Raw genomic sequence first — 25,655 nt, 5'->3', positions numbered from 1 at the left:
TGCCACTAGCAGCATGCATAAACCAACACTCTTAGTAAACCTACAAGAGTTCTCTTTCGCTTACAGAATGAGTCCAGATTCCTTAATAGTCAAGTCCCTAACATACTCTAGCCTCCAAATTACTCTTTCAGATTTATCTCCCACCATATCCCTTCAGACACTCTACAATCCAGTTGTATACGTATCACATACTTCCACGACTCTGCCTTTTTGCATATGCTATTCCTTTGGCCGGATATGCCCTTCCACATTCTCTACTCATCTATTTTCTTCTAACCCAAGAAGCTTTGCGATTCTCCCCATCGAAATTTTGCTTGTGCTTTTCTATCATTCTACTCTGTATTACATTTAATGGATGGCAACCCTCCTCCAGGGCAGAGAGCTTGTCTTAGCCATTTTTAAAAGTCATTTATTTATTCATTCAGTCAACAAGGGTTTTTGAATATCTATCTTTGTGGTCATCTGTAGGGAAAAAATGAATAAATAAAGGCCTATACCTTAGAGTGGTATTTCACAACCCAGAGAGGTAAACATACATTTAAATTAATTTCAATACAGCGTGTCTACTATAACAAAGATACAAATACCGTAAGATCACAGAAGAGGGGATGACTCTAACTGCTGAGGAACAGGATGGGGGAGGCTGGCTGCTGAGAGATTAGTAAGAGCTCACCAAGCCGTGGAAGCAGGAGGGTATTCTTCTCAGGGAGAAGGTAAGAAATTATCAGGTTCTGTTAACTCGTCAGGTGGCTGAATCACAAAGTACTGGGACCTAGTATGCTGGTTTTAAGGAATGGCTAGGCTAGAAAAGCTATGTGAAGAACCTTGTACAATAAGAGTGGCAAATTCAAACACCTAAGGAGCCAAGGAGGGCGAGACTTCATCTCACATACTTTAGACACGTTATCAGGAGGGACCAGTCCCTGAAGAAGGACATCATTCTTGGCAAGGTAGAGGATCAGTAAAAAAGAGGAAGACCCTTGATGAAATGGTTTGACACAGTGGCTGCAACAATGGGCTCAAAAACAGCAACAATTACAAAGATCGCACAGGGCCAGGCAGTGTTTCATTCTGTGGCACACAGGGTTGCTATGAGTCGAAACCTACTCGATACCACGTAACAACAAAAAGGAGCAAAGCAGGAAAAGGAAAGGGGAAATTAGGCCAAGGGAGGACTTTGGTTATCTGGAAAGGACCCATCCCCCTGTAAGGGGCCATCCAGCACTAGCTGACTGCTGCCACAGGAATGTAGCCCCAGTGTTGCCAGATCTGATCTTTCAAGGTGAATGAAAAATTTGGATTTTTGTGTGAATGCTCCTGATTTTTTTTTTTTTTTTTTAACATTAGCAAGTCCGTCAAGTGAAAAAAGGATTCCTCTGAGCAACCCCCCAAAATTATGTGTCTTTGGGACAAATTTGGCCTGTGAATTTACATCCCCTTTCGTATACAAGTCAAAACATTTAAAATTCGGCCAATGAGGAAATTCAGAAAGTTTTCAAGTTGGCAAGGGCTATAGGGAGGATGATGGACTCTGGATTTCTGGAAGCAGAGTAGAGGATATCCTGGGACTTCAGGATGACAAAGATCAGAAAGAAAAAAGTGTTAATTGTCCTGTTACTATTCACACCTAGCAAATAATCCCAAAACAAAATGACTTAAAGCAACAACAAATCATGTCCAATTTGCTTCCATTACAGCTTGAGGCAACAGTACGTACGAGTTCTTCAGCTCCAGTCTGATAGCAGGTGCGTGAGAGACACTGCGTCAGGACAAGCCCTTCCCAGATTCCTGATACACAGGAACAGCAATGAAATGTTTGTTGCTGTTTTAAGAAGGCTGTCAGTGAGGGCTTAAAGGAAAGTGAGGAAAATGTTACTAGAGGAAAGGAGAGGCCTGTTATGCAGCGAGAGAGAGTCTGGCAATGCTGTCATCTAGGGTAACACAGAAAATAGAAATGTACGTAACGAACTCAACAATCGAGCTAAAGAGACTTCCAGTCAGAATACTTAAAGTGGCACCTGGGTTCTGCTCACAGCCTGTGATAAAATGTGGGCAGACAGAGATAAGCAGAAGAACAAATTGTTAAATATAAAACTGTTTCTCATTCCCAGCCTTTCCAGAGGTCAAATGATTCTCAAGCCAAGAAATGGCTTCAGAACAACAATCAAAATTCAGAGTGAGAATGTAAGACCCTTTGCTAAGATTTCAAAAAGATCTCAGGTGGTTCCTTATAGACTCTTTCAGAGAGACCAAAGGCCTTCGAAGGATCTAAAGAGCGTGTCTTGCAGGTCCTCTTCAATTAATAATACGGCACCATGTGAGGGTATTGCTAGTTCACTGGTAGAATTCTCGCCTTCCATGTGGGAAACTCAGGTTCGATTCCCAGACTACGCGCCTCATGCACAGCTACCGCCTACCTGTCAGTAGAGGCTTACATGCTATGATGCTGACCAGGTTTCAGCGAAGCTTCCAGACGAAGACAACTAGGAAGAAAGGTCTGGCAATCTCTTTTCAAATATTAGCCAATGAAAGCCATGTGCATCACAACATTCCAATCCACAACTGACATGAGGATGGCACAGGATTAAACAGTATTTTGTTCCATTGATCATGGAGTCATAAAGGAGTCAGTGGCAGATAATAACAAGAAACTTAAGGGTATTGTTGTTCCACAGCATTCTCACAAGGAACCTGAGGTGGACAGTCTTGTGGTCATTGCTTTTGTCTAATGGTATAAACCCAGTAAGATTCATAGAAAACCTGTGAAGTTTTTTAGAGATTTGTACTATAAAATTATTGTCAGATTAGACTAAAAGAAACAGAGAGAGTACAAAATAAAGGGGCCTTTAGATTCCCACATTTTATGGACAGGAAGTAGTCTGAGAAGGCTACTCGCCTGCAAACACAGGCTCCTCCTTAGGGAAAAAAGAAAGGATGATTCAACAAGCAGAACCAAGAGCCCAGAGAGAAGAAACGAGAGCCATGGAAAGTAGTGAACTAGGACTGATCCCTAATCAAAGAACTGAGACGGATCTGGATAGATTTCAAAACTGTCATGGCCCTACGTGCCTCCAATTTTCCCTTCCCTTTTTGGGCAGGCCTTTAAGACGCCCCTAATCCTGTTACATTTTGGATGTTTAGGGGGCAGATAATTTGTCTGTTTAGTGCACAGGTCTTCAGATTAAGAAGAATGGTACTCAAGCAGCAATACCCAAGGAACTGCTCTTGAAAATGCTGATCTGTTCTCTGATTTGATTTAGATGACAAAACCATTGACTCCGAGCCTTAGCCTGATGCCAGAATGGGATAAGACTTTCGGAAGGTCTTGGAAGTGGGAGAGTATATTTTGCATGTGGGAGAAATGTGAAATGCTATGGTCAGAGGTTTTATGTAGCAGGCTGTTTTTTCCAAAGATGCCCAGATAATATCTCCTATCTGATACGTTCCTCTAGAATCTTGTGACTCCTCTATCTTGAGATGGGGACCTTGAATCTGGGTGAATTTGTACCTCACCTGTAACCAAAAGAATGAGGCAGAAACGGCTTCCAAGGTTTGGCCAGAAAGATGACGCCACTGCTACCCTGTTCGCTGGGATACTCGCAGTTGAAGCCTCCTTCTGCCACGCAAGCAGTCCAGCTGCTCTGAAACCTACATGATATCAGGAGGAGCAAACCAGCCCATACGAAGGGACCATGAGAAGAGGCCATGAGGAGACCTGAGACTGCGCAAAGAAAGAGAAACAGCCTCCCGGTCTCTAGCCGCTCCAGTCCTCACTGCTCCGGCTCTGGCCAGTGTCTGAATACAGCTGCATGACACCAGAAACTGAGCAGCCAAGGCTTTCTCAAACCCCTGGCCCACAAAAGCTGTGACCAGTTGCTGTTGATTCAATTCTGATTCATGTGGACACCAAGTGTGTCAAGAGTAGACCTGTTTCCATAGGGCTTTCAGTGGTGGACTTTTCAGCAGATAACCAGGCATTTCTTCTGAGGCACCTGTGGGTAGGCTCGAACCTCAAACCTTTCAGCACGCAGCCAAGGGTATTAACCATTTGCCACCACCCAGAGACTCCACAGAAACTATGAGACTTAACGATTATTGTTGTCTTAAGTCACTAAGTTTAAGGTGGTTTGTTACATACCCATTGCTGTCCAGTCAATTCAGACTCATAGTGACCCTATAGGACAGAGTAGAACTGCCCCATCGGGTTTCCAAGGAGCATCTGGTGGACTCGAACTCCCAACCTTCTGGTTAGCAGCAGTAGCACTTAACCACTACGCCACCAGGGTTTCTGGTTTGTTACATAATAATAATCAGAACAATGAGGACAGTGACTAGTGATAAGGTAATTTATTGAATTTAGCTTTCTTTTTTGGCATACTTAATAATTCTTTGGAGACCCTGATGGCACAGTGGTTAAGACCTACGGCTGCTAACTAAAAGGTTGGCAGTTTCAGTCCAACAGGCACTCCTTGGAAACTCTATGGGGCAGTTCTACTCTTCTGTAGGGTCGCTGTGAGTCAGAATTGACTCGACGGCAATGGGTAGTAATTCTTTAAAAATTAATGGATCTTACTGAGTACCCCTTACCATGCCAGGTAACAGACCCTACCATACTTTGCTTCTTGGTTAGTATTTTCTGATGGTGGACATTTTGGGACTCTGAACATCAGATTTTAATTTATACTTACAAATTGTTTCCATCTGACCATGTTATTACACAGCAAAATCCATGAAGAAAAGAAGTCTATATCCACCGCCCACAGATAAGTGACTACAGGTAATCCTGGATCTGTTTACCAGTGATTCCTATTTATTGTTTTTTGACCTCTTGGGATTCGATGCTTATCTAGTTCTGCTAAATTCTGGCATTCCCTTTTACTAGGACATAAAAGGACAGAATAAAGGAATGAGGATATGAGAATGTTCTCTAGGCAATTAGAAGAACTCTGGAGAAACAAAGACTTGCATGATTCAATAAGAACAATTCAAAAACACTGGGCTAATTTAGTGAAAGACACACTTGTGGCAACTTAAAATGCTTTAACACTTTCTAATATGAAAAGAACCAAATTTGATAAATGCTGCTGTTCAGATAATGATAATGGAATTTTGTAACTTTAGAAATTCAGCATGAAAGGGCAGTATCTTGAAAGAGAATGCTCTGGAAGTTGGATGGGAGCTATTCTGAAGAAGCAGCACAAAACACAGCAAAGCAATTAGATTTCTTATTCTGTTTTAGTGCTATCAAACCTCCAATATGGCATTTCCCCAAGTTAGGGTGACAGAGAACAATGACAACAGCTAGGAGCCAAGAAAGCAGCATCTAATTTTATAACTATTGTCTTTCAGAACTAAGGCTCCTGATGGAATGGATGCCAACTGATCTGTAGCTTCATCTAAGAAAGAAAACAATGGGAGCCTTCTGTCCTGGTAAGACAAATAAGCCAAATGAGAAAACACAATTCACGCAAAACCCAAGTGAAAAAAAAAAGAGAGAGAAGATAAATGTTTGACACTAGAACACAGTAGAAGCTACTCTGGCTAGAGCAATAAGTAATGTGTCAACCTGCCGCAGAAGAAAGGAGAGAACAAGAAAGAAGCACATACAGCCAACTGCACACAGCTCCAGGCAGGCAGGGTAATAGGTCTCTAGAACCAGAAGAATTCTAACAAGCAACAAAGGAACACAATGTGATAGTTTTACGTGTCAATCTGGCTGTCAGACAGTCCCCAGTTATTCAATCAAGCATAATTTAGGTGTTGCTGTGAAGGTATTCCATAAATGTCATTAAAGTTCATAATGAGTTGACTTTAAGAAGGTAGACTATCCTAGATAATATGGGTGGGCCTGATTCAATCAGTTGTAAGAATTTCAGAGCAGAACTGAGGCTTCTCTGAAAAAGAAATACCACCTGTGGACACAGCTTCAGCTGCACATTAGAGTTCCAGCCTGCCCTTCCCAGTGCCTGCCCTACAGATTTCAGGCTTGCCTAGCCAGCCCCCACAATCGCGTAAACCAATGCCTTGCAATAAATCTCTTAATATACATCTCCCGCTAGTTCCGTTTCTCTGGTTGAGCTCTGACTAATACACTAAATCCAGGAGCCTCACTACCAGTATTGAAAAACAAAAGGCAAATTGGCCAGCAGAAGAGTAATAACAACAGCAGCATCCACTGTTCTTTGTTAATGGAATATATTAACGTCTTCGAGTAAAATATACAAAGGAAGTTGAAAAGAAAACGGCAATAAAGTGGAAAATAACTACGATGGTATGAACTCCCATAACTTAACAGAGACTGGAGTCCTATCTTGTAAAAACACCTAACATAAAGATTAGTGGTCAGTTATGGGTTAAACATTGTTTATGTTAGGTCTGAGTAATATAATCAACACTACCACCTTGAAAATCTTCCATCAAGAACTAAATCTGCTTAGTGAACACTGACCCACGAAGAAAAGGGGAAAGATACTCAAATACATTGATTTTTGTGGAATGGAAACTATATCCCTAATACAGTGTATAGACTCAGCAACTCTTACTAACAGCATACAATACCGGGAATACCCATCATGTTGTAATTTCACTAAGATATCTGATTTTTAAAATTTACAAATTTATACAAACATTTCAGAATAACTTTTGGATGTCAGCACCAAGGAACTCCTTCATAAAAATTATTTCTAACTGTCCTAAAGATATATTTTAGATATTACTCAGATTATAGACCCTGGTTAAATGACAGCGATATGTTCTCTGAAAAAGTAGGTAAGCCCGTACATTGGGAATTTCTAGTATGCTCTCCATTACCAAGGACCAAGTCTTATTACTTGCATAGAGAGAGATATACAATGTGGTTTTCTTCCATTACAAAAAAGAAAGCAATCTGTGTCTCCCAGCAACAGTCTCTCATTGTATATTACAGTATGAGGCTCAAGTGGAAGCACGTTTACTTCTTCTGGTTATAAAATTAATATACCATCCATGTTATGGAAGAGTATGCAGCCAATAACAGGTATCAAATAGATCATCAAAATATACTACGAAGAAAAAGCTAGTAGGGAACAGAGTGTAAAAGAAAAAGAAGGGAGACACGTATACACAATCCTAGACACATCTGTATATGTATGGAGCATTGCTGGACGGATTTATAGGAAGTGGTGATGGATTCTGAGTTGAGAGGGGCACTTATTTTCCACTGTGTTTTGCATTTGAAGAAGCCCAATTGTCTTAGTCATCTAGTGCTGCTATAACAGAAATATGACAAGTGGATGGCTTTAACAAAGAGAAATTTATTCTCTCACAGCCCAGTAGGCTAGAAGTCTGAATTTATTTTTTTTCTATCCAGGGGGAAGACTTTCTCTCTGTCGGCTCTGGAGGAAGGTTCTTGTGATCAGTCTTCCCTTGGTCTGGGAGCATTTCAGCTCAGGAACCTCAGGTCCAAAGGACACACTCTGCTCCCAACCTGCTTTCTTGGCTAGCTTCCCTTTCATCTCTTGAGAGATAAAGGGTGGTGCAGGCCACACTCCAGGGAAACTCATGGATGTGACCTGGTAAGGGTGTTGCAATCCCACCCTAATCCTCTTTAACATAAAATTACAATCACAAAATAGAGGACAACCACAGAATACTGGGAATGATGGCCTAACCAAGTTGATACACATATTTTGGGGTGGGACATAATTCAATCCATGACACCAACAAATAAGACTTCTTCCCTCCCGTCTAGTTCTAATTTAGAAATAAGGCCAATAAACATATGCTCTTGTTGTGTACCATTGAGTCATTTCTGACTTGTAGCAACCCTACACAACCAAGTAGAACTGCCCCATAGGGTTTCCTAGGCTGAAATCTTTAAGGAAGCAGGCTGTCAGGTCTTTTCTCTCGCAGAGCCTCTGGTGGGTTTGAATCGCCAACCTTTCATTTAGCAGCTGACCGCTTAACCACCGCACCACCAGGGATCCAAATAAGTATACAGGGACAAAATATCACCCTTATTACTGATAAAGCTGACATTTGAGAATGTGGTTTAAATGTTGGGTAAGCAGCCTTGTGTGGTGAATGGAGCCCAGGGTGTAGATGAGATTTACCTATCTGGTCACTAGCAGTGTTGACCAGCACATTCCTCACCAGGAGGCAGGGCTTGGTGACTAAGACCATCTCTCTCTGTGAGCAAGTGGGCTCCCAGGAGAAAGGGAGATGGAGGGGCTGGACCACAAGTGGCCGATTTCTCTCTCCAAACTCACCAATCACATAGGTTACTGGGTGGAGTGAGGCCAAGAATATTTTGCTAAAGCAACACCAGAAGTAGAGAAAAAACATCCCCCTGCCTTCTTCACCCAGTATATCCCTTTAATTTTGATCATTACTGCATATAACACCGTCAGTCAAAAAACAAGTATTTCAAAATGAAAGAAATGCATACTTCATTGAAAACATTCAAAGAACATGGTAGTATATAAAACAAAAAGTAAAAATATCCACTTCATATGCCTAAACTGTGTATAAAGATTGTGACTTTTTCAGGAGGTGAGGGGATGATACAAAGAAGAATTCCCTAACAATTTTTCAAGAACTAAAAACGAAAAGAAAAAAAGACTTGTACAACCTCACCATGGCAATGAAAAATGACAGTGGGGTCAAAACAAGAACATCAACTCATTTTCACCTGCATTTCTGCATTTATTGCAATAAATGTAACAACTTAAGATGTCCAACATTTTTAGTATTTGATTTTTATGCAACAGATTCTAGAATGAAAACTCATAGTAAAAAACTATTGGTATGGACAATAAAAACTGTCATCAAATTTTTGAACACATAAGAAACTTAACAATAAGAATTCATAAATATTGATGTTCACCTCTTCAGTTTCTCTTGGCCAGGTAGCTAAGTTTATGTTCTTCTACACTGTAGTCTAGAGTAATGAATTCTGTTGTCTTAAACTGGTATTTGCTACAAAATTCCAAAGATATTAAGAAAATTTCCCCCATACAAGAAGATTTGGAGCTAGGAAAACACGTCGTGGGGGTAAAACATAGTTAAATCTGTTCTGAGTTCTTATATTTAGACTATCTTGCATTTAATAACATTTATTTATTTATTTGGGTGGGTTTGCATTTAATAGGAACCAAATATGTATTTGTTGAATAAATGAATAACGTTTTTCTGCTGTCCAGAGAATCCTTGGCCAAAGGCAATCTTGGCGCTAGGCAAGAACCTCTCCTCCATCTTTCCCCCATTTCTCCTCTCAGAGAAGGATGCCAGGGGCTGGTAACACTGCTTCATATAACTGCTGAAGGCATATGAGGAAAAAGGCAATTACAATGCCATTAGTTTCTAAAACTTCTTAGCTCCTCACATGTACAATCCTCAGATCCAGAACGTAAGCAAAACTTGCTTCAGTGAACAAAAAGTCTTGCTCTGTGAGAGACTGTCCATGCCTGTGAACCAGTACCCAACACAAAGACTAGTGCATAGCAGTAGGTATTTAAGAAATACTAGTTGAATGATTGAACGAATAAGTAACCCTAGGCTAAAACATATGGCACAGGGAACTTCTAGGCCAAGATATCTCAATTTGAGACTCAAGGCATTTTACCATTTCCTCAAAAAACTACTATCCTTTGCCAAGATAGTTCCTTTCATTTTCGGTGACAAGTTTAACAGAAATGAGTATGAGGAAGCTGGAGGGCTTAATTTATTCTATCTGCTTAAGCAAAGCAGCAGCTGGTGTCAAGAAAACCCTGGGCCTTCCTCTAAGCATCTGAAGATCCTGAGAGGAAAGGATAGTAGTTCTAAATGTCAAATAACAATGAAGCTGATGATCAAAATGGCTGAGCTCATCTGCCTCTGAGATGACATATTAACATTCTACCGTGCTGAGAATAATTCAAAGAAGCAAACAAGTCCTTGTTGGCTCATGGAAATCGTTTTCCTTTTGTAACCAACTCATTGTGCTATACTTCTGTCTGCAAAGGGCAGAAAGGTCAGATGTGAGTTCAGTAAGAAAACACACACACTCACATACACACACATAGCACTGATTTATACTTTAGTTTGAAAGGATGAAGGGACTGATCCCAGCACAAGTTTGAACTGATAAGAAAGAAGAGCCAGTAACGGCATCATGCGGCCTATATGCAGAGACATGCTCCACAGTTAAATATCTACTCTGATTCCCTCTCTTTACAGATCATGCCATCCAAGTTCCCCTCCCATGTCTCACGCATTCAAAGGTCACAAAAACATAAAGGGACAGGGAATCTCCTGTATGCCCATTTCCACTGGGGACTGAAGCCTCTAAGGAAGATCAGACAGGATCTGCTTAGTAAACTGCCTAAGTCCTGGGTCAGGCGACATTATTTTCACAGAAACACAATTTAGCTGTGAAACCATATTCCTTGACTGGTGGGTCACAATGGTAGAAAGACTTGCACACTGTGCGCACAAAAGTATGACACGTGTACCCCAGAAGTATCAAAACAGGAGCAAAACAGACCTTTAAATCTCTCCTGTTCTGGGCTACTTGCATTCTATGGGTTCACTTTTTTTTAAATCTTTTTTTATTATGTAAATTTTCATAAATGTTTAAAAGGAAAGAATAGTATAGTGAACCTGATTTACCCACCTTCAGTGGCTATCAACAGTCTGCCATTCCTATTTCATCCATATACCCTGAATCTTTGCTTCAGTATTTTTAGAAGTGTTCCAGACCTCTCAGCATACACATCTCTAATATACAGTGAAGCTGTGAGACCTGCAACTGGACGGGACTGCCTTGTTTTTCTGGATCTCACAAATTTTCCGCCTTTGACAGGGTGCAGTCTTACCACTTTTCTATCATTCGTTTAGTAGGAAATATTTGAGTTTTCCTTCTCTGACAGGTTTCTGTCTTACATAGGTTTTAGCTTTCACAGGCTTTACTATGTAAGGATGATTTAAAACATGGTCATAATATCATTTTCACAAACAACAAAATTGCCAATAATTCCTTAATTGCATTTAGTATCGATCTACATCCAATTTTCTCCAACTGTTTCAAAGATGTCTTTTTCAGTTAATTTATTCAAAAGAGGATCTAAACAAGGGCCCACACTCTTAAATCTGTAACACCTGTTACCAGGGTCACTCTTGAGAAGCTCCATCTCACCCACTTAAGCAAGCTTCGAGTTAGATGTTGCTCTTTCAACCAAAAGTGGAAGTTTCATTCTTTTCCTATTGTTAACAGAGAACACCACTTCCACAAGATATGACATCTGTCCTTTCAGATCACTAGGTAAATTACTCTCAGAAACAACTGAAAACTATGGCAGAGCCTCCGATGTAAAAATGCTCCAGACAGGAGTTTTATTTCTGGGGCACGTATCAGCTGTGCTTCAATTCAATACTGAAAAGGGACATAAATTGTTTTTGTTCATTCATTTAATACTAAAAAGAGATTGCTAGAACAGCAAAATAACAGGGTTCCCTTTTAAAGGCTGTGGAATTATGTATTCTAATTCATGTATTTTCAAAACAAAGTCAATATCTGACTCAAGAAATGACATATTTGCATATCTTATGAGGTTAATAAAAAAAATAAATAAGAGCTTCAGAATCCATGGGATAGGATGGGGGAGAGCAAGTGTCACTGTATAAATGAGTTTTACATGTAACTTTAGTATCACTGTAGTTGTTAACTCCATCCTTCTATGGCTCTAACCCTGTCATTAGATCTGCTCATTGGTAGTAAAACTACGTGTATTCGTGTAGCATCAGTTTTTTTCTTTTTCTATATGCCCCAGTAAGCATCCAATAGCCAAACTGTGAACAGTTAAGAAAAGACAGCTGAAGGCAATCTAAAATTTCACAAAATGAATAATCAGTTCCTGAGTCAAGAGGCTGTGGGTATAGCTTACGCAGTCCAGGATATCTTTTGCACACAACGTCTCAAGTGTCATTCCTGTGCTCAGAACCAAAAACCAAACCCGTCGTCGTTGAGTCAATTCTGACTCATAACAACATGATGTCCATATTTCTCTCTCCAGGCTACGCCCTCCCAGGATCTGCAGACATGTATACCTGTCTACTATATACCTCCATTTGGATGTCCCATAAGCACTTCGAGCTCAACACATAAAACTTCCATCATCTTCCCCTGCAGATGTTTTCCCCACTTTCCAAACAGTCACGAAGTCAGAAAGTGGGAAGTCAACCTCAACTTTTCCCTAAATTTTTCCCTGTCCCTTGCCATCCTCTAGGCAGCTCATACCCATAAAAACCTTTCAAATGAGCATCAAGTCATTTCAAACTCTGTCTCCTAAATATCTCTTCTAACTATTCCCTGCCTGCTCTGCCTAAGGTCCCATCGAGCCTCAGCAGGATTACTATATACCAGTATACCAACCTGGCCCCTGCTTCTTATCTCATCCCTCTAGACCATCTTCCATACTGCTGCCAGGGTAGACTTTCTAAAAGCAAACTGGATTATCTCATATCTCTGCTTACATTATTATCACGGTTCCCCAGAGCTTTCAAGACACACAAGATACTTTATTGTCCAGCCCCAGCCCTAACCTCCAGCCTTATCTCTGCATATCCTCCCCTCTACTTCAATCACACCGAACAACTTAATTCTTCCATTTCCAATGCCTATTCCTTCACCTAAGATAAGCTTCCTCACCTTCTCTACAGGACTTCTTCATATCCTACACAGAACTACTAAAGCATCATCTCCTCCATGGGGTTCTTTTCCAGACGACCCTGAGCCTCTTCTATACTCCCCAACACTCTGTGCACTATTCCATCATAATATTTACCCTCATACATGCATTGTTTTTTTCAGATCAAATTCTCCCCTATTCCGTGAGGCCACCATACTTTCAGTCATCCAGGCTCAAACCCACACTACCAACTTTCACTCTTCCCTCAGGTACTTACACCGTAAACTGTCTTATTTCTGTAGTCCTTGCGTACTGCTGGCACTTGATAAATGAAAAATAATTCCTTAATAGAATTTAAATATCTACTGTGCACCAAATGGCAACTGTCTTTGTAAACCACTGCCCTCTAGAATCCCCCATCACTCATGCCCTACCTTACTCCTTTTCAATATCTTTCCCCTTTACTACAAAAAAAAAAAAATGGAGCTTTTAAATATACAGTCTCCACTGATCTCAAAAACTTCCTCAGATAGCTTCCGGTAGGTCCAGAAGCTACCAATGTTTCTTCCTCTCTTTTGCCAGCAAACTGAAAATTTATCTATTACCCATGTGCACTTCCTCATCATCTATTCACTCATTAACTCCAAATGTCCAGCTTCTCCCTTTACTATTAAAACTGATCTAAATCCAATGCACTTTCATTAGTCCTCACTTTCTTTAACCCCTCTCTTGCATTCAATATTGCTGACCACCTCTACTGTCTTGGTTCCTATGATAGCACTTTCTTTTTCTCTTCCAACAGCTCTTTTCATCCTCTTCCTGTCCCATAGCTATTCCCCCAGGACTTCTCTGTAATGTTTGCCTTGGCAATCTCATCTAATCACGTGGTTTTAAAAATCACCTCCAAGGAGAAAACTCCTAAATATAGCTCTCTTCAATCAGTCGCTCCTCAGCTACCTATTTCCATCTGCCTCCTGGAGACCTTCAAATGGAAAAGCCAATGGAACTTCAAACTTAAACAGATGCCAAAAAACTCCTGATCTTCTCTCCTAAATGCCCCCCCACCAGTTCCCTTGAGTTTAACATCCTCCTATCTGTACTACTTCAAACCCTTTCTTTTGTCTTCCCCTCTCCTGTGCTTTTTTGTCTTCCATGTCCGATCATTTCTACCACTTTCTTTCAATTCTATACTTCAGTATCACTTACTCATGTTCCCTCCTCCCTTCACCTAGCCACAGCCCTAGTTCAGGCCCTCATTACTTCATGCTAGATGTCTTTAACAGCTTCTGCCCATATATCCTCCTTCAGACTGTCCCCATCCCTCACCCCCACCAATTTACCTCTTACTTATAGCTGCTTCCTTGTTTACATGGCGTCTGTCAGCAGCTCCCCACAGCTTATAGCACCATATCCCAAGCCCATGGCTTACTATCCAAAGCTCTTCACATTCTGGACCCAATTCTGCTTTACTACCCCATTTCCTATCACTTCTTTTCATGTAGGTTTTACTCTAGCCCATGAGTTCTCAAAGATGCCCAATCATAAAAACAACCTGGGTCATTTGTTTAAAAAATGCATATTTCCGGGTCCTACTTGAGTCAGTGAAGCAAAACCTCCGACGGATCTTTAGTGGCAAGGTCATTTCCAAAAAAGGAGGGGGCTATGTGTTGACGGGACTAAAGAAACCACCTAAGCTGATTCAGATATCTACAATTAATATGCTCCACGCAGTACTGATAGCTGCTTCAAAAATCAAATTATGGTACTGGGAGGAGAAAAAGAAGAAGAAGAAAAAAAAAATACTCAAGTCACCGCTAGCATCAAAAAACTTCACTTAGTCTATTATCCACTCGTGTATCACTCTCTTTCTTGACCAAAATTCCTAAAAATCACCTATGACCTTTCCACATGCATAAATGCCTACTAAGGTGATAAGGTACGCTTTTCTTTTCCTTGTGCAAAGACAAAAAAAGACAATTCTCTATGTTGACAATGAAGTAAGAAAATCAATTTAGGATCTGGGACTAAAAATCTTAAATCAATAGGTGTTATTTTCCTTGGAAAAAGAACTGAAGCAGAAACCTTAATACGTCCATGTCAGTTGTATTTTACTTGGAGCATTAATTATTCTATCTAATTAATTATCAAACACAGTGTTAATAGTGTTCAGGCTCATATAGTTTTATACTTTTCACACCACATATACATACAAATATATATATTTTTAATCTAAATGCATTATAAAGTTTTAATTACATTGGTTAAGATTTTTTAATATATAACTAATTCATATTTTTTTTTCATATTTATTGTAGAAAATTTAGGGGGGAAAAAGGATAAAAATAACAATACTTCCACTAGATGGCAGTATAGCATAGTGGCCGCCAACAAAAGCTTTGGCATAAGACAGATCTGACACTAAGTTCCAGTTCTACCACTTGCTGGATATCTCAAGGTGGTTGCCACTTAACTTCACTAAGTCTTGATTTCTTCACCTGTAATACTGAGTGATCATACCTACTTTATCAGGTTATTATGAGGCTAAATGAGATTAATGTATGTAAAGCATTTTAGTACAGTGCCCAAAACTGAGTATATGCTCAAACAATGCTGGTTCATTCCAAATTCTGCTTTGACGGTGGGGGGACCTGGTTCTATCCTCAGCTTCAAAATCTCCCAGGGAATGAATGACTCTTGACTGCATTTTAGATAGTGAGCTTAATCAGAACTTTAAAAACCTGCTGTAGACTTATCTATTTCTTAAAACTATGGAGCCTAATATAACTATTTTTGGAGATTTGAGATCATCATGAACACTGACCAGAGATGAATGAAGATGACATCAGGACACAATTTTTCTTCTAAGCTCACCATACAGGAAGAAAGATATGGCATTCTGGTTATAAAGTGATAATGAGATTTAAAGTATTAATGGTATAATGTCTGAGTTAAAGATAAACTTTCTTATGAGACTTTCTCCATATTCATATTCTAAATCATACTCTTATAAATGTACAGGTAGTATCAGTGAGCAATTAAAAAAAATCTTGCAACAGGTATAATTATGCCCTATACGAGGCTAGGTGCTATGGGGGGAGAGAATAAGCCATTAACTTGTTATTCTACGACTCCTAACACATATTACTATTTGTCCTTGTCCTAAAAACTTGATGTCTTAATACTAAGCACTACCAGGTAGGCCATTTTTACTAGAACTTTGAAACCATTCAAGTTAAACACTGTACTCTGAGATTACTTCTTTGAAAATATTCCAGAGTTCTACTTCCTCATCACTAACCACTTTTTATTTAAGTTTTGTTTTTTTTTTAATTTTTATTGTGCTTTAGGTGAAAGTTTACAGAGAAAATTAGTTTCTCATTAAACAATGCACAAATTGTTTTGTGACATTGGTTGCCAAACCTGAAATGTGTCAACACTCTCTCATTCCTTCTCCACCCTGGGTTTCCTGTCTCCATTCATTCATTTTTGCTGTCTCTGTCTTCTCATCTTTGCTTTTGGGCTGGAGCGCCCATTAGTCTTTTTTTTTTTTTTTTTCTTTTTTGTGCTTTAAGTGAAAGTTTACAATTCAAGTCACACTAGCCACTCAAACCTTTTTTATACCACATCAGTCTGATATATTAAAATGTCCCTTCGGGGCAGCAGGATGAGGGAAACACTTTGGACAGATGGGCAACACAGAGGAAAACAGCTGGCTCCCTACCCACAGTGGGACACCGTGGGACAGCCTGTGCAGGGGTGCCCATGAGGAAAAGACATAGAGAGCCCCCCAACTTCACCACTGGAAAGTGGAGCCCCACTGCTTATGTCAGCATCTTTGAACAACTAAAATCCTCCCCCATGTGCATGCATATTGAATTCCAGAGATCAAGCATCCAGAGCTCCTGAATCAGCACCAAAAAAAACCTAAGGATAAGAGTGCCCTCCAGTGTTTCCCAGGAGAAGATACCAAGCCCACTGCCGCTGGGTTGATTCTGACTCATGGCAACGCCAGCAGATGGAATGGAGCTGCCCCGTGGGGTTTCCTGGGCTGTGAGTCTTTGCAGAGGCAGGCTACTGCATCTTTCTCTTGCAGGGCAGCAGGTGGGTGCAGGCCCCAGCCTTTCAGCTGGCAGCTAGGCACTTGATTTCAGTGCTATCAGGGCACCCAATCAGAAAATGCACCCACAAAATCCAGAATACAAAATTCAAAGTTAAAAAAAAAAAGATTAAAAAATGGCTCAAGTTCAGCAAAAAAAATAGTAACCACACACAATCCACAAGAGAAGAAGGACCAATCAAAAGCAAAACATGAAGAAGAGGAAATTTCTCCTCTGGAGGCCAGACCACTGGAAAGAATTAATAATTTTTAGACTATGGTGCTAAATATGTTTAAAGAAAGCAAAAAAGCACACAGAAAACAAGCTAGTGGAGATTGGGAAACAACTGGAGGAACAAAATGACTCAACAAAGGAAGTGAAAGCATAAAAAAAAAAAAAAAACCGTAAGAGAACTACTGGAACTAAAGAATAAAGTTGAATTAGAGAAAGCAAGAGAAATACTCAACAATAGAGTCAAACAGACAGAATACAGAATAAATGAACTAGAAGACAAAATAACTGAAGTTATCAAGTCTCAAGAGAAATAAGAGAATAGAACAAAGAAAAAAAAAATCCCAAATGGAAATAAAAGATTCAATCAGGAAATCTAACCTTAGAATTATTGGAATCCCAGAGCACCATGACGACAAAAGCATAGAAGCAATTTTCCGAGACAGAATTCCCCAGACCTAAACAGAGAACCAAGCCTACAATACTGAAAGCTACATGATCCTCAATAAAAGAAACACAAAATGATCAACTCCTTGCCATATCGTAATAAAATTCATGAAAACCAAAGGAGAAAATTCTGAAAGTAGCAAGAGAAAAATGCAATATAACATACCAAGGGTCTTTCTTAAGAGTCAATGCATATTTTCCACCAGAAGCTTTAAAGGCCAGAAGATAATGGAGCAATTTTGAATGAAAACAATTGCCAACTAAGAATTCTTTACCCAGCAAAGTTGTCATTCAAAAACAAAGGGGAAATCAAGACATTCCCAAACAGAAGCTCTGGGAATTTGCCACTGCCAAACCAGTTTTGCAAGTATTACTCAAGGAAGTACTCCAAATGAAAAGGTAAGAACACTAAATACTCATATCTATACACAAGGAAAAGGTAAATAAATAAAAAATGTGTGAGAAAGAGATCTCCAAAAAATGTAACAACATGGGCAGTCATAAGAACCAAGTATATGATATTTTCAGGGAATAAACTCATTAATTAAATCTTACAAACAATACAACATCAAGTTTGCAAGAAATAAGTACAAAGTATAAGCTTAGCAAATATAGATTGTCTACTGATGTCAATGGAGACACACCAACAGAAATGGGGGAGGGAGGAGCATATCAAAAATAGATTTATTGTGTTAAGGTTGTATCTTAACTATTGTTCATATGTTAAACATTGTTACAGCTGTAAGTTGTGTACTGTAATATATGTGGTAACCACTAAGAAATTACCAAGAAAAAGCATTCAGAAGAAAAGAAGGAAGAAAACAAAAAGACTCATCGCAAGAAGCAGCCAAATATAAAAAACAGAAAATCAAAATTAAAAAAAAAGAAGATACTAAACACTCAAAAAACAAACAGCAAAATGAGTCAGGCAGACATTTTGTTTTCTGTAATAACCTTAAATATAAATGGTCTCAACGACCCATGCTAAAGGAAGAGAGTGGCAGAACCAATTAAAAAAAAAAAAATGATCCATTCTTTTGCTGTCTCTAAGAAACACACTTTAGACATAAGAACACAAACAGACTAGAAAACAAAACGATGGAGAAAAATATTCCATGCAACCAGTAAACAAAAAAGGGCAGGGCTGGCCATACTGATATTAGATAAAATAGACTTTAAATCAAAATCTATTACAAGAGATAAAGAAGGACATTACATATTAATAGAAGGGTCGATCCAGCAAAAACACATAACAACTATGGCACAAGCAAAAGCAGGACTCAGAGGGAAATTCATAGCAATACATGTCTACATTAAACTGAGGAAAGAACGATCCAAAATCATTAACTTAAACCAACAATTTGAACAAACAGAAAAGGAAGAGCAAAAGAAGCCAAAAGCTACCAGAAAAAAAAAAAAAAAAGAAAAGAAAGAATAAAGATCAGAGCAGAAATAAAATAGAAAAACAATAGAAAGAATCAACAAAACCAGCAATTAGTTCTTCGCAAAGGTCGATAAAATAGACAAACCACTGGCTAGAGTGACAAAAAAAGAAGCAAATAATCAAATTAAGAAATGAAATTGGTGACATTACAATCTATCCAACAGAGATAAAGGTAATATGTGATTACTATGAAAAACTGTATTCCAACAAATTTGAAAACCTAGATGAAATAGAAAAATTCCTAGAAACACACACCTACCCAAACTAACACAAACATAGAAAATTTAAACAGACCTACTACAAAAGAAGAGATTGATGATGTCATCAAAAAACCACCAAAAAAAAAAAAAAGTTCAGGAGAAGATGGCTGCACTGGAGAATTCTACCAAACATTCAGAGAAGAGCTGACATCAAGCTTACTCAATCTCTTCAAAAACAAAGCTAGTATAACCCGTATATTAAAGCAGGCAAAGACATTCTAGAAAAAGAGAAAAATACAGACCAATATCCCTTACAATCACAGATGTAAAAATTTTCAACAAAATTCTAAGCCAAAGGATTTCAGCAACATATCAAAAAAAAATCATACACCATGATCAAGTGGGATTCATACTAGGATTACAAGGATGGTTCAACATTAGAAAATCAACCCAATGTAATCTACCATATAAACAAAGGAAAAGAATCATATGATCATATAAACCGATGCAGAAAAGGCATTCAATAAAATTCAACCACCTTTCCTGATAAAAACTCTTAGCAAAACAAAATAGGAATAGAAGCGAAATTTTTCAGCATAATTAAGACACGTACGCGAAACCAACAGCCAACATTATACTCAACGGAGAAAGGCTGAAAGCCTTCCCTTTGAGAACAGGAAATGAGACAAGGATGACCATTATCACCACTCTTATTCAACATTGTACTGGAGGTGCTAGCCAGAGCAATAAGACGAGAAAGAGAAATAAAAGGTACCCAAATTGAAAAGGAAGAAGTGAAACACTGCTATAAGAGACTAAAAGAGACCTACAAATAATGGAAAGACATTCCAGGCTCATGCATTGGAAGACTTAATATAGTGAAAATGTCAATAAAAGGTTCTGGCAAAGCTGAATATCCACCTGCAGAAAAATGAAAACAGGACCCATACCCCACACCATACACAGAAACTAACTAAAAATGAATCAAAGTCCTAAATGTTAAACCTAAAACCATAAAATTCCCAGAAGAAAATATAGGGAAAAAACTATGGGACCTAATCTTTTGTAAAAATAGGTTAACAAACATAATAAATGTATGAATAGAAGAAGACAAAATAGATTAATGGGACTTCATAAAAATTAAAAACTTTTGCTCATCAAAAGACAACCTAAAGACTGGAAAAAATCTCCAAAACTGATTTATCTGATAAGGGTCCAATCTCTAAAATCTACAGAAAACTGCAACAACTCAACAACAAAAACACAAACAACCCAATCACCAAATGAGCAAACAACTTGAACAGAAACTTCACAAAAGATGACATCCAAGCAAACAAACATATAAAAAGATGCTCACGATCATTAGCCATTAAATAAAAAAAAAGATGCAAATCGAAACTATAGTGACATACTATCTTACCCCAGCTAAAATGGCACCAATTTAAAAAAAAAAAAAAAAAGAAGATGGCAATGAACAGACAACAACAAATGTTGGGAAGAATGTGGGGAGATTAGAACACTTATCCATTGCCCTAGAAGTGTAAAACGGTACAGCCACTATGGGGAAAACAGTATGGTGCTTTCTCAAAAAAGTAGAAATAGAACTACCCTATGATCTAGCAATCCCATTTTTAGGTATATACCCTATTAAAAAAAAAAACCCTAGAAACCTAAAAATAATGACATGAACAGACATATGCACACCTATGTTCATTGCTGGTTTATTCACAAGAGCAAATAAATGGAACAACTGAAGAGCCCATCAACAGAGGAATGGATAAGCAAATTGTGGTACACACATACAATGGAATACTACGCAACCATAAAGAACAGTGATGAGTCTGCGACGTATAAAATGGATGGAGCTGGAGGGCATAATGCTAAGCAAAATAAGCCAAGCATATAAACACAAATATTGTATGATAGATATATAGAGAATATATAGACAGACCAATGTTCATTGGTGGTTACCAGGGAGACAAGGTAACTCAACGACAGGAAAAAATATATAAATTCACAGACACCAAAAAATACAACAAAACAGCTGTTGCTGAGTTAGGCCACCAAGTTTTGGGGCAATTCGTTACATAACAATAGATAACCAGAACAGTGAACACATTAGAGTGTGTCTTAACATCTACAGGGTGAACACATCAAGCCAAACACAAATAGGGCTGTTAATTTCAAGAATTAATCTCCTCTTTAGCTTGTTCATTTCTTGGTGGCTACTTTTATAATCCATAGAGGGGTCTTAATGCTTTTGTTCCCCAGCTGTATCTAAGGAGAGAGCCCTTCTAGAAACCTCAGTAACTGTGAAATCTAATTTTCAGAAAGCTTACATTTTACCATATTTGTCAACCACTCAGCTATACTCTACAAAACACTGAAACGGTATAAATGTAAGTTAAACATACACATTTTTGAAGTTGTTGGTAATTTATGTCTCTTAATGCCAACACAGCAAAATAATATAATTCAAATTATACAAACCCCTGTCAATTTGACTACAATGAGAATCCCAGATTGATAACTTCGTAATTCCTTTATGGTCACAATGAATTGGCAATGCCCAGGTGCAGTGTCCTCTCCCGCTAAAAAAAGCATTTTAAAAATATAATATAAACATACAAAAAAAAGACTAACAAAAAAACAAATTTCACTTCATACCAACACTCAAGAAACAGGGGTCTCCACTGCTTTCAGTTGCCCCAGACTAGTTCAATTGGAGAAGTTTGAAAACTGAAAGGGCCAAAGACTGTCCACATGGAGAAAAAGGAAAAAAGCAAAAGTGCCTGGATAATTCTTAGATAGGCTAATCAGTCTCTGAAAAGTCAATAGCAGGCAGGGCCGTGAATCAATTTTTCAAAGTTTATCATGGCTAATTGAAAATTTTGCTATTTCATAGTTTATATTGCAACCACAATTGGGGAACTTGAAAATTGTTACAGCAGAAAGGTTCAAGACAATACGAGGTCAACTGAGGTCAAAACGATTGAGGGCCACATTGGAAGGGAAAGCAAGGCAAGCTGTCGTTCAGCCTTTGCACTCACTCTCCTGCAAGGAGGCAGCATGTGCTGATTTCAACTTCAGACGCACTGGGTCCTAGTTCAGGCAAAGGTAGCCATGGGATCAGTATAAGTTATTTCACCTATCTGGGCCTCAGTTTCCTAATTTGTTTAGAAAAATTGCCTACATTTATTGAGCGCTTACTTAGTATATACTGCTTACTGAACTATGCTAAGAATGTCCCCGGCATTATGTTTTATATACAGTTGTATTGAGATATAATTCACCTACCATACAATTTACCTAAAGTATACAATTCAATAGTTTTTAGCATATTCACAGAGTTGTGCAACCAACACCACAATTGATTTTAGAACACTTTTTTAACCCCCGAAAGAAACCCCATATGCATATTAGCAGTTACTGCCTATTTCCTCCCAGCTTCAGCCCTAGGCAACCATTAATTTACAGTTGCCTATTCTGGACATTTCGGACATTTCGTATAAATGGAATCATACAATATATGGTCCTTTGTGATTGGCTTCTTTCATTTAGCCTAATGTTTTCAAGGTTCATCCATGTTATAGCATGTATCAGTACTGTATTTTTTACTGACGAATAATATTCCATTATATGATTATGAAGGAGCCCAGGTAGCACAATAGTTAAGTGCTTGGCTGCTAACCTTCAGGTTAGTGGTTCAAACCCGCCAGCCACTCCATGGGAGAAAGATATGGCAATCTGCTTTTCTAAAGGTTATAGCCTTGGAAACCCTATGGGGCAGTACTACTCTGTCCTATAAGGTCGCTATGAGTTGGAATCAACTTGATGGCACACAACAACAACAACAAATACCGTTATTTATCCTTTCATTAGCTGATAACATTGAGTTATTTCCACTTTGGCTATTACGATTAATGCTATGAGCACTCATGTAGAAGTTTTTTTGTAGGCACATATTTTCTTCTCTCTTCTAAGAGTGAGATTGCTGACGTACAGGATAATTCTGTTTAATCATTTCAGGAAGTGTCACACTGTTTTCCAAAGTGGCTGTGCCATTTTACATTCTCACCAGCAATGTATGAGGGTCCCAATTTTTCCACTTCCTAATCAACATCTCTCACTGTCTATCTTTTTTGATTATATGCATTCTAGTGGATTTCATTTGCATATCCCTGATAATTCCCTTGCATTATCTAATTTAATCCTCAGGACAACCTTATAAGGTAAGAACCAATCATTATTTCTATGTGGTACACAAGGAAAACTGTGGATTGGAGAGGTTAGGCAACTGGCTGAAGGTCATAGCCATATGTAGACCTGTACCCTCCAGAGCCCCCGTCCTGTGAACAACTGCAGGACTTCACGTGATCTTAAAAACGTTGGAACAGGTCTGCACCTCAAGTCCCTGCCAGCTGTAATATTCTGTGATCATGAATTTATACTGTTTAAAAATCTCTTCTCTAAATGAATTTCCTCTTTGGCCTCAATATCAGAAATAACTGGCCTTCTTCTGAGTAAGCGGTTTGTACCCTAATCATAAAGATTAGACAACCATGCTGGCTCAAGGCCAAATCTGAGGTTCACGTAGGGCAAATATGTATAGGGCTTAATGGTGTGTGGTTGAACCATGCAAAATCATCCATATCCAACTGAACCATTTTTGACCTCTGAAGATGGCAATTTCCTGTTTCATGTGTACTGTCTGAACTCACCTCACTCCTGGCTTTCTACTTCATTGTATTTTCCCTTTACCTCCTTTTTCTCACCTATCAAATAAATTTCATCCAACTACATTGTTTGCATCCACGTAAGCCATCTTAAACCCTTTCTGAAATAAAGTGGAGTAGTAAAGAAATCAACACTCCAAAATGTTTTCAAGTAGGCTTCAAAATAGCCCACAGCTGCAGGCCCTTTCATTAGACTGGGTACTTTCCTAAGCAAACTATTCTTGAAGAAACAGAAAACATTGCTCTTCTTCGTACCCTGGCAGGAGGGAAAATGCTTTTGTAATATACTACATTAGACAAGCTTTCCAAGATAGTTTGGGAAAAGAGATAGGTAGTTACTGCCCAGCAGGATAAAGAAAGTAATGATTCATTTGTACACTCATGAATACATGCAAAGATTATTTCTCCGAGAATATGTCAGAAATTTTCTTCATTTTATTCATGAATAAAATTTCTTGTTACATTTTGATGGCTGAGTATTGCTAGTGAAGGCTACGGTTAACTATCTGAATTTGACAGCTGCCTGGGAAAAAGAACTCAACATTTCTGTAAACTTTCTTCTCTTACCTAAGTACTTAGTAAGATCCCACAATGTGTACTCTTGCTTTAACACAGCTCCTTCATTGTCAAGATTTTACCTTACCTAGTATAGAATGATGCATTCATCTAGACAGAAAACTGGAAACCACAAATGTCAATCAGATCGGCACTAGTTAAATACGTAAACTATGGCATGTGCACAGAAAAAAGACTACGTAGACTTTAAAAATTTTATAGAACTACGCTGGTTGACACAGAAAGAGGAGGACATATTTAGTGAAGGAAAGCAAGATACTCAAAAGTAGAAATAATATGAGGTCATGTGTAAACCTGTACATATCTATATACATATGTGTATTTATATGTATGTATATATACATAAATGGTTGTGTACATACATATATGCAGGTAGGTATATATAGAGAGAGATGTCTGGAAAGACATGTGATATGTATAAAATTTTAACAGTAGTTACCTCTGGATGGTGGTATTAGGGGTATTTCAGGGAGTTTTACCTATCTATGCGCTTTCATCAATTTATATTTTCTTACCATAAGCATGTATTCTTTTTTTTACCAAAACAATAACTCTATTTTCCTTAGAAGGTTAAAAAAAAATCCCATAGTGTTCAAAACACTGTCCTAGGCATCAAGGGGAATACACAATGAGAAAAAGAAAGCTCCTAGCTCTCTAACAGCTGATAGAAAGGGCCAGGCACTGTAAAAGGAACAGTTAAGTTTCAAGTACTATAAGATTGAGTATCAGAGTGAATGGAGTGCAGTGTATACATGCCATAAAAATTCTATAAAGAAAAGCAACATGAACTGCAAACTGGCATGGCATAAGAGTAGCTCCTCAAATGTGTGTTTAAGGATAAGTAGGACTTGTGAGGGTATAGAAGGGCACAGAAGAAAGCAATGTTTCCAAGAAACAGGTGCAGTGGTGAAAATCTGTGTCATATTTCCCAGGGCCACTAAGGCTCCACTTTAGCTGAAGCTTGATTAAAGAGTAGTGAGAGACGAGAGTTTTAAAAACTAGGATGTTTTGGAAGACAATTTGGTGAGATCTACGCAAATTAAAAATGCATACACCCTTTGACCCTGTGTTTGGGTATTCATCCTGTAGATAAACTTAGACACGTGCAAAATGACAAATACACAAAGATATTTAATGAAGTAGTGTTTGTAACTGCAAATGTTTGGAAACAATCCAGATGTCAGATGTCCACCTAGTAGTAGGCTGGCTAAATAAATTATGATAGTTCCGGCAACGGAATAGTGTGTAGTGATAAAAACAAATAAGGAAGTTATAGATAG

The 25,655-nt window shown here is 38.6% G+C and overlaps 1 protein-coding gene and 1 long non-coding RNA gene across 13 annotated transcripts in view; one reads left to right on the top strand and one right to left on the bottom strand.

The window, feature by feature from the left end:
* STK39 (serine/threonine kinase 39) overlaps window positions 1–25,655 on the bottom strand; it is a 420,086-nt gene that overhangs the window by 224,763 nt on the left and 169,668 nt on the right. The window lies entirely within an intron of this gene.
* On the top strand, window positions 679–5,416 carry LOC135231544 (uncharacterized). Its single transcript, XR_010322296.1, has 3 exons — window positions 679–713; window positions 1,698–1,745; window positions 5,350–5,416. It is a non-coding gene; the product is annotated as an uncharacterized LOC135231544 (long non-coding RNA).

This window comes from Loxodonta africana, chromosome 6, assembly GCF_030014295.1.
Source record: "Loxodonta africana isolate mLoxAfr1 chromosome 6, mLoxAfr1.hap2, whole genome shotgun sequence".
In the NCBI taxonomy this organism is placed as follows: domain Eukaryota; kingdom Metazoa; phylum Chordata; class Mammalia; order Proboscidea; family Elephantidae; genus Loxodonta; species Loxodonta africana.
The sequence above is the reverse complement of the archived record's forward strand: the minus strand, read 5'-3'. Positions and strand labels throughout refer to the sequence as shown.